The 7824-nt window shown below is 32.6% G+C and overlaps 1 long non-coding RNA gene across 1 annotated transcript; it reads right to left on the reverse strand.

The window, feature by feature from the left end:
• Window positions 1-3942: 3942 nt before the first annotated feature.
• LOC104644593 (uncharacterized) lies at window positions 3943-7407 on the reverse strand. The gene is made up of 2 exons (XR_002026080.3): window positions 4374-7407; window positions 3943-4238 (listed from the first exon to the last, which is right to left on the reverse strand). It is a non-coding gene; the product is annotated as an uncharacterized lncRNA (long non-coding RNA).
• Window positions 7408-7824: the final 417 nt, after the last annotated feature.

The following is a 7824-nucleotide window of genomic DNA, read 5'->3' on the forward strand; positions in this document are numbered from 1 at the left end:
TGTACAAGAATCTTGAAAATTTTCAATACGAAAAATATCAAGTCCATTGAACTCACAGTGTCCCCTTAAAGAAAATTATTCCCCTCTAGTATCCGAGGTTTGATTTGAAATATGACCTCCCAAGGTAAAATGATCTCAATCACCAGAGTATAGATACCAAAAACTCCGGTGTCAGCGAACCACTCAACAACAGTAAAGTACACTTAGAATACTAGATTTAGCAGTTGAAGAAGAAGTCCATGAATTCTATATTAAAATGAGAGGAAATCTCTCAATTTATAGAAACCAAAGGGTAGTGCAAAAAGGTTCTTATTGTGCCTTACCGGAAAGGTCACAAACCTTTGGAAAAGTCACAATCTTTCAGAAAGGTTGTCACCTTTCATAAAAGTCACAACTTTTCATAAAAGTCGTAACTCTTCATTTTCTATTCACACCATTTTTAAAACCCAACAGTGGATTCTGAAGAGGACACTAAAGGAGACCTAGAATAGGATCCCAAAGAGGACGCATAGGAAGATCCCGAAGAGCACCTTGAGGAAAAGGTCGAGGAAGAACACATGGAGGTTTCTGAAATGGGTTCTAACACTCCTCCATCTCTAGGGTTATATGGGTCATGATCTGAATCTTCTTCTGAATCCTTTTCCATTTTTTCAGTTAGCTCTCTAGAATCTTCTGTCGGTTCCTTCTCTGGGTACTCTTCGTGATCTTTCTCAGGGTTCACTTTCGGATCCTCTTTTGGGTCTTCATTCTAAACCACCTTAAATAATTTATGGATCCAGGAACTATCTGATTATACATGGGTATAGTGAATTCCATGCGAAAAAACGTTGATTCTCTAACCTAATAAATCCATTGACTGCTTACAAACCGCTTGGTCCTTCGTACACTTGGTTGAGTCAAATGACTCACAATAGTTCGTCAAGCGTAATATTCCGAGGTACACCAGCTTTCCTCTCTCATGTCTAAATCAACTATGTGTTCTCATTCGGCTTGCAAGTTTCTTATAGTCTCTAATGAGACTGAAGTGAAAGCATTCTGATGTAATCCCATGATCTACTATAGTGGAATGTCTTTAACAACTCCAAATTCTCGCATAACTCGAAGAGATGCATATGGTTGAATTCTCCTTAGCCCAATCAACTCGATAAAGAAAAAAATATTGAGTTCTTGCAAATGTCAATCCTCTTATCAAAGAAAACTTTCATTGGATGACATCTCCTGTAAGATTGTTCAAAAATTTGTGTCACTCTTCCCTTTCTGTGGTGCGCCCTCCCAATATCGGAGGTGATAGTCGTGGCTTACGTGAGTCTATACAATAATCCATCTATGGATCACAATGATAAAAATGTATTCTCGCACAGATTGTAACAACATATTGTATCCTCTAAAGAAGTTGTGCCCGTTGTCAATGATCGAAGTACCTCGGCGAGAATCATGGGTACCAAGGAATATTTTACAGATTGTTAAAAATGCTAATAACTATTGCCAATGTATTGACGTCAGGAGAATAAGACTTTACTGAAAATAGTGTGATTCCCAAAAAAACATGATAAATACTTTTGGCCTCAAATGTACCATGGTCCACGGGTACATGCAAATTCGTGTTGATGTTCATCATAACCTTCAAGATGCTTCAACCTTTGAAATAGATTGTCTAGCTTAATATTTCTACTGTCTACATATCTCAACGATGGAAATATATGGAGTTCCAGGAAACTTAGAAAATCGCCTGAACATATGGTTTATGGGATCATCAACAACCTTTTTCTAATCAGTAGTTCGGCAAAACTTCTGAACTCCTATAATGTGGGAGTGATCTAAAAATCTGAGAATTAGAAAGTTATTGTGCTTGGGTCCCAGAATCCCATTAGCTAAGTAATGAAGACTTTGTCGCCTTGTGTCCCTAGAAGTGATGATAGAACACCTAAGTGTCCCAGAATCTCAGCTCCGTGTATTCTGTGGATGCTTTGCCACTAATTTTGTAGGATATGTATCGCTCAAACAACCATTTCAATTTTCGGCAAGTTTTGGTTAATGTTCATCTTGAAAAAAGGTAAAGAGTGTGATAAGTTTATTTGCTCCAAATTTGTTAGGTATTTTAGTTTGGATCAATCATATTAATTTCACACAAATGTATGTCAATTAAAGAAAAACTCATTGACATGTAGATAATTTCCAAAACGCAATGATAAATCCTTATATTATCTTGCCTAAAGCTCTGCAACATGACTTATTATTAGAGTATGATTTTTTTCCTAACTGATTGAGAGTAGAATTGAGTAATTTATGGAAGATGTACTATCTTAACCCTACCAACTCTAGAACTAAAGAATCCAAAGAAAGATTTGGAGGAGTGCAGAACATATATTGCGTGTTCAGTGTGTGTTTGTGTACGACCAATGACTTGATAGAAAATATCAATGACTGTGTGAGGAAAGCAGTATAAATAGTGTTTTAAAACAACTAAGGAACAAGTTTGAATTTACTTGCAATCTTTCAATCAAAAGCAATGTATCATCTTGGTAAAGCAAACAATAAAGTGAAAATAAGCAAATAATCACAAAACTTACTCTTAAATTAAATTTTCTAAGGTTAAAACTTAAGTAAGTTCCCAGGAGAGTCGTTAAGTTATCGCACCCTATTTTCGAACTTGCTGAAATAGTTCACAACATAAAATAACTACTATGATTTTAAAAATTGTTTTTTTTAGAATCACCATCTAATTCTAAAGAAAATATTATAAAGTTCATTTTTAAATATGTAAATATAAACTCTGTTAATTTATGAAAATCAATAAAGTTCTGTGTAACAATTCTTTTTACTCGAGGGTAAAGGTCTTCTCATGCACTCTAATGTGGAAAGGATGATATATATTAGACTTTTCATGTTCACATGACATATATATATATAAATATACTAGATAGTGATGGCCGTGCTAAGCACGGGCCCGGCCCAACATTTTGCATTCTTATTAACTGAGAAAAATGCGCAATTAAGCAAATTTAGACAATTTAATTTCGCATCATAGTCATAGCTTGCTATAATTACCATGCATGACTAATATTATACAATAATTATGTGGGCTAATTTCGACCTTGTATAATTCGCTAGAATATACAAATACATATGCATAATATACAATTATCTAACCAAAATACATATATAATTCATCTCTCTCCCACTCTTTTCCCTCTCTCGTTCACCTCTCTCCTCTCTCTACCAATCTCGCTTGCCATATATATAAGTGCCTATATATAATATACAATTATCTAACATATTCATCTCTCTGCCCTCTGTCACTCGCCTCTCTCCTCCCGCTCCCAATCTCGCTCACCTCTCTCCTTCCTCTCTCAATCTCTCTTGCCATATATACAAATACATATGTAGAATATACTATTATCTAACTTATATAAATATACACTCACCTCACTTCCATTCTTTGTCCTCTCTCACTCGCCTCACTTCTCTCTATAACATGTAACTACAAATTTTAATTATTAAACTATAGCTATAAAAAATAATTAAACTATTTTTAAGCGACTATATGTGAAAGTTCCCCCTATTAACAGGGAGCAAGAAGCATAATAGGGAAAGTCAGATTAGTTTGGTTTTCACAAAAACATATAGCATTAAACATGAATTGTGTTTGGAGGTTCAAAGGCTTCTACAACCTCAACAGGTTACAGGCAGAAATAACTTCTTGTAAAGAAAAGAAAAGCGTTGGTGCAACTTAACCTCGACCTTGTTGTCTCAAAAGTATTCTCAGCAGTTAGACCTTTCTTTCTTTTCTTTTTTTTGGGGGGGGGGGGGGGGGGGAGGGGTCAAACAGGACTATTTGCATAATGGGCTAACAAATAGAGTTGAAGTATCTTCATACTTAAAACGTCTAAAGAAAATCAAACCATACCATGTGTGTTAACAAAATTCTACTGAGAACCCGAAAAAAAAAAACTTCAAAGTTTAACATTTATAACAATACCAAACATAAATCCTCCAACAAACTAAATCCATAAGGAGTAGCAGATGCTATAATGCCTACATGAAAACATAAATGAAAAAATAACATAACCAAAAAGTCTCGAGAGAAAATTGCTCCAACATCAATCTCTTAATGATTAGCCTTGGCAACCCTTTCAATCTCGTTCTTCTTCTTAATAGCATAGCTATTTGAAGAACCCTTGGCAGCATTGATGAATTCATCAGCAAGGCACTCAGCTATCGTTTTGATGTTCCTGAACCTAAACCCAACAAAAAGGAATTAAAAGAAAAAAGGGAAAGAAAAGGATGTAAAGATATAGAAGATAAACATAAAAGTCCAATCAAGTGTAAAAGAACAAAGAATGACTATAAATGATGTGATGCTCAGTACTGACAATTCGGTCACAAAGCAGGCCTCAAGATTGATCACACTTTCTTCATGAAAGCTCTCATTGTATCAAAATCTTGGCATGTAAGATATCTTTGTTAAATTCTCAGGTAGAGATTTAGAGATGTATAAGTGACCACCCTTGATGATCAAAGCTAAGCAATGAAGGAAAATTCCCATGTTACGGTCCTGCAATGTTAAGCATTCAAGGTTAGTTAAAACTAAGCAATTAAAATCTACGCTACTGGATAAATATAAAATGAACGAGAAAATTAAATTTTAAACTTGAAATCTTGAATTGAAATATGATCATTTAAAATATTAAATTACTATCATGTCAACTTCTCCAGAAGATGCACTATCAAAACTACAAGCAAATAATGATGGATTAGTTTCTCCTAAATTAGTATCTTATATCAAAACTACAAGCAAATAATGATGAATTAGTTTCTCCTAAATTAGTATCTTATATCAAAACTACAAGCACATAATGATGAATTAGTTTCTCCTAAATTAGTACCATATATATAAGATACTTTCGCAACCTTAGAATCTTAATGCTATCACTACCCATAATAGTGTAACTACTCTTTCTATATATGGGCTATGGTTTAGTCTAACACTTAATTAAATTGTCTTCCACACAAAGTAAAAAAGAAAGGGAAAAAGAGTACTCCTTCAAAGAACAACCCTAAATGTTGCTAAAAACACAATATTTATCCTATTATTGTTACTAATTTAATAGTATATAGTAATATGCAGGGGCTAACATATGCTCCTTTGCACATCTCATATTATGTCGCTTACATTGACATCATAGTAGGTGCAAGCTAGACATTGTTAAGAAGTATCAAAATGTTTTCTCTTCACAAATAAAGAAAGGGGGCATTTTATGAGCAAACATCTTTGAAAGAACATCAACAAAACATATTTTCTCCGAGGAAATCATTCACTAAATATATTTTATGAGTTGCGTACTACATAGAGAGTGTGAATCTTGAAAGCAAGGAAAAATCGAACGATAAAAGGAAGCTTAATCACAATTACAATTCTAAATTATATTTATAATTGAATGATATATTTAAATAAATAGAGAAAAGAAACATTGTTCTTCAGCCTTTTACTTTTCGAAATATGAGCTAGAAACGTCAAAACTTTATTGTGTGCTAACATGTTTAATGTGAAACAAACCATAATTTGAAAATTCAAATGAAATTTACTCCTCCATATTTATATTACTAAAAGAATCAATATAGCCATTCCCTCCGAGCAGTCTGCTTTATACAAAAATTAGAAGCTTTTGCCTTCAACTTCTTTCAGTATAACTTTTGCCTCTTTCCTAGGACAAACTTATTCAAATCTGCAGCTGCAGAGATCAATCTCTAATTTTTCAAACAGTATCCAAACTCAAAATAATTAAAATTTAACATAGATGTAGACAACTTTTGTTGAGAAATATGCAATGATGTTGAATCTTCAGGATAGCTCAAATAAGGATCAGATTGACATCTTTAATGGAAACATGTCAAATATTAAGTTGAGGCTTGATTTCGCCATTGAGAAAGTTGTCTTGAAACTAAAAGTGTCGGCACAATAGCCATGTTTCAACAACAGCTTGCAATAGTTTCCCTTCAAATACTTATTTCGGTTGATTAGGAAAAGAAATCAACTGTACATTTTGACTTCCTATAATCCCAAATTGAGGTATTCATTCACTTGTTGGTAAGACCATAAAAAAGACAATGTTCGACATGAAACATGTACTACACATTTTACTAAGTTTGAGCTTGAACCTTCTATAACCAAATGAATATCTTATCAAATGAAGAGTTGCAATTCAACACTAATGATAAAAGAAATACAGGAGCAAAAGGAAGTGCAAATGTCTATGTTAATTGTCATTGAAGCATGAAGGAACAAAATGAATGTAAGCAACCATATGTCTAGAAAAGACAAATAGAGTTAACATTTTAGAGTTAAGGGCTAACCATCTCCAAACAATATTTACTCAGATTTGAGGGTTAACTCGGAAAAACACCTTTGTGTACTAATATACGGCTCACAACATCCATTTCAAGACAACATACATGAATCCTACTACGAATTTGAGAAAGAAGATTCGTGAAATCACATTATACACCTATTCAACCATCAAAGTTAAGAGAGATCAAATAGATATGATGGAGTACTTCAATCCATCCTTCATTTAGTCCTCTAAGAAGTTTTCGTTTAAGAGGATGACGATTATTATCAAATTTAAGCACCCCAATAAAGTTTGAGTGGAAAAAATTAAAGAAAGAAAGCACCTCACTATATAAAGAGAAGTATATTATACATTTGAAACATATTTCTAAATATAAATGATAACAAGAGATTGAAGTTGTCCGATAGTAACATACTTATTGATTTATTGACTAATGAAGTAGAAATATTTTGTCCAAAAAACAAGGAAAAGCTTATTCAAAACTTTCACCGAACACCACATATGCATGTACAACTTCTTCATGCTTTACCTTTAACCAAAAAAAGGAAAAAATAGTTCATAACTCTATCATCTAGCCGATGTCCTTGGTCTTTTAAAATCTATGTATTGCCCTTATATGTTGACATTCTTTTTTCGAGAAATATTTTATCTTGATAAAAATAATGTTTACAGTTTAATGGAGTGCTGAAAAAACTGTACATTATATCTAAATTTATGCATGTACAACTTCTTCATGCTTTACCTTTAACCAAAAAAAGGTAAAAGTAGTCCATAACTCTATCATCTAGCCGATGTCCTTGATCTTTTAAAATCTATGTATTGCCCTTATATGTTGACATTCTTACTTCGAGAAATATTTTATCTTGATAAAAATAATATTTATAGTTTAATAGAGTGCTGAAAAAACTGTACATTATATCTAAATTTTTTCGCTAACACAAAGTTTAACTAATAGCAACAACTTGCAATTGAAATAGATGCAAACAAAGGACAAACCATTTCTTGGGATAAATAAATAAAATATATATAAACAACAGACATCTAGTAGAAACAAAGCACCAACCTTTTGGATCATTCACGTACAAATGAATACATAAAAGAAAATCCGTAGAAAAAAATTTAGTTAGTTTAGACATACTATCAAACACCTTAAGTGTGTCACTTAAATTGAATTAGTTGTTGCAACTACAGAATACTTGTTAGAATTTAAAAAATAAATAAGCAGAGGCACATCTAGTTACATAGATTTTAACAGCACAAACAAAAAAGTAAATTTATAAAAGAGACTTTGAGATAGAATCCAGACATGCATGAATAAATTAGAAAAAAATTGTTAATAAGTACGTATAAAATCTAATAAGAGACAATTTAAAAGTTGTCATAATGATTAAAATCAAAGAAACTGCACTAAAACAACAAAAAATTAGGGAAGAGATACATCAGCAAAAATAGCACACAATTAGAAGGACGAACA

The sequence above is a fragment of the Solanum lycopersicum genome, chromosome 11, assembly GCF_036512215.1.
Source record: "Solanum lycopersicum chromosome 11, SLM_r2.1".
NCBI lineage: Eukaryota > Viridiplantae > Streptophyta > Magnoliopsida > Solanales > Solanaceae > Solanum > Solanum lycopersicum.